This window comes from Xyrauchen texanus, chromosome 17 (genome assembly GCF_025860055.1).
Source record: "Xyrauchen texanus isolate HMW12.3.18 chromosome 17, RBS_HiC_50CHRs, whole genome shotgun sequence".
NCBI lineage: Eukaryota > Metazoa > Chordata > Actinopteri > Cypriniformes > Catostomidae > Xyrauchen > Xyrauchen texanus.
This window is the reverse complement of record NC_068292.1, coordinates 24,499,075-24,502,031: the sequence shown is the minus strand read 5'-3', so window position 1 is coordinate 24,502,031 and position 2,957 is coordinate 24,499,075. Positions and strand designations below refer to the sequence as shown.

General features: G+C 34.5%; 1 pseudogene; it reads left to right on the top strand.

The window, feature by feature from the left end:
* The first annotated feature begins 584 nt into the window (after window positions 1-584).
* On the top strand, window positions 585-2,516 carry LOC127657645 (serum paraoxonase/arylesterase 2-like; annotated as a pseudogene).
* Window positions 2,517-2,957: the final 441 nt, after the last annotated feature.

The window sequence follows — 2,957 nt, the reverse complement described above, 5'->3', positions numbered from 1 at the left end:
TAATCAAATAATATTCCTTATGAAGAGACATGTCATAGCTAAAAAAAAACTGAATAAAATATTTTTAAAACAAAGTTGAAAGCTGGGAATGATATGATTGCTGCAGTTGCTCCAAAAGAGCTGCACAACAGCCTCTGTCAACAAAACTTCTATTCTATACTGTTTGCAAATATGCAGATATCTCGTTTAAACAGTTGTAATTAAAAAAATCCAGTGTTTTCTTCCCGTCGAGCGGTCATCTAATATCTTCCTCAGTTGCACGTATTCTATCAGCCAGAATTAAAAACTTCAGGATCAGGATAAAAAGTTCCTCTGATTCACAAATCTTGCAGTCACTCCATGACAATCCAAGAAGGCGATCCAGGCTGTTTAAACTGTCAGGAGATTGCTGCTGCTCACTGGATCCGCTGGATTTACTGAAACCAGGAAAATTCTGCTTCTGGAGGCTGTATACATAGGTAGGATGAAAATAAGTTGCTTTTCAAACTGTTCAGAGATCAGTTTCCTTAAAAGTTCCATTCATTCAAAACAGATGTCAGTTAAGCCATTAACAGATTAGTCACAAGGTAGCAAGTCAGATACCTATGTTTTCGAATGCAGCCCAAGGTAAAAGCGCTTCACATGTGCTATAAGTAAATGTCTTATTAACTATGCGCTGTATGTACATTTGGTTTGATTTGATATTTTTTGAGTAAATGCAATTGCTAACGTGGGCATACCATCGATGGTTGCTGAACTACTGTGTGTACTGTTATTTCCTTCCAAATATCTTAACATTTCTTCATGTCCAAATAAAGTACTAAAATTTAATGACTAAAAAGTAATCAGAAGAAACTGCTGTCTACCATTTAAAATCCAAAATTATCTGTTAGTTTTGTGTAACATTGAGTAAATCTAGTGCTAAATAATTAGTTTTGCAATTTAATGTTTGATATTTATTATATAAAATTGTGTGATATTGAATATTGGCATCGGCTATTAAAAAAAACCATATCGGTCCATCACTAATTCAGAGACCTTTTTTTTTTTTTACATTTTGTTATGTTGCAGCCTTATGCTGAAATGCTTTTAAAAAAAAATCACATCAATCTACACTCCATACTCCATCACGACATAATAGCCCCACACATACAGAGAACTAGTTTAAAGTTTTCATGTGAAATGTTAAAACTGTTCTGTAAAATGATAGAAAAGGAAATTAGCCACCCAGTGGTAAAACTTAAGTAATTTTATATTTGGTCACAGATGTGATCTTTTTTATTAAAATCTAATGGTTTTAAATCCTGTTCACTTACTGCAGATGGTGCCATATACCTATTTGTTGTTAATCATCCTCAAGACAAACGTCATGTAGAGATTTTCGGATTTGTTGAGGAAGAAAACTCTCTTCAATACATCAAGACAATTAGGCATGAACTCCTGCACAAGGATTTACTACAATAAATCTCAGTATTGTGCTTATGTACCCGAACCTAATCGGGTAAATATATCCCTCAACAAAAGGCAAGTATTAGAAAAAATGTAAGGTTAAAATCACAAGTAGACAGCATATTGTAATATTGCTTTTAATATTTATTTTGAATAATGTCGTTCATTTAATAATTTTCCCTGTTTCAGACATTTGTATGTTTCAGATATTCTGAAGCACAAAATTGTTGTCATGAAAATACAGAAGAACACTGCATTGTATACACTGCCTCATCCAGTATAGAATATTCATTTGTTTGCAGTTTTAAAGTTTGAACTTTACTCATTGTTAACTTTAAATGGAAAAACCAAGAAAGTGCTTTATGTCAGTTGCAACAGAATGGCTAACATTGCATTGTTGCATACATTATTTTGTATGCAACAGAACACTTTGCTTATAATTTGTTGATATTACTGAATCTTTTTACCCAGGATGTTGATGTGGGGTCACTTTGTGACAACACTGAGGTGGACTGTGAATCTGGTGTTCTGTGGCTGGGCTGTCACCCAAATGGTCTATTTATGCATAGTGATCCTAATGATCCACCTGGAACTGAGGTAAGTGTTTGCATATTTGTAGTATTCATAGAAAATCATATAGTATGACTACTGTTTTGTCAATTTGTGCATTTGAATAATTTGACACATTTCTATTTGTTTCAGTATTGTTTTATAATAATATTGGAGCCACGGTCTAGCATTTAGTGCCCATTCTCTACATGCCCAGCCTTTGTCATCGCTTCCCCCCTCTCTCTCTCCCCATGATTGCTGTCTGCTCTCAACTGTCTCTAAATTAAAAAGTGGCAAAACTCCCAAAATAAAAGAAAACAAAAAATCTATAATATTTCCATGTTATCCTAGGTTATCAAGATGCAAGACATCCTCTCTGAAAAGCCACATATAATGTATATGCAGATAATGGCTGTGTAATCATTGGTTCTTCTGTGGCAGCCCCATATGGAGGAAAACTACTCATTGGAACAGTTTATCAGAAAGCTCTGATCTGTGACCTTAAGTATGGCATCTCCTGTACTTACAGGGAAGACTAAATAAAGCTTGGCACAGGTGTTTGGAAGAGTTTGTTTGAATTTCAATGACTGGCTTTTACAACAGGCAAACCGAAGACTGGCTATTTATATTTACTTTTAAAAATTGCAATCGAATAATATACTGTACACAGAGCTGACCTGTGTAATTGTTTTGATGTCAAAATTCTTTTGAATTTCTTACCCTAATTTGCAATCAAATACAAGCCATCTGTTTTCACCTAAAATTGTAACACTGTGGCTCTATGGCAATATAAAACATTCCTCTTTGTTTGTGCGACACATCAAGCCTGATACAGCAATATTGGCTCGAACAGTGGTGCGAGTTTGGGGTGGAATTATCTGTTCGTACAACCAATTGGTTGTGTGTTAATGAATCAGTTTGAAAACAGTGATTCATTTTGCAATTCCGTTTGATGTCGCTAGTGGCACAAAAATCACATA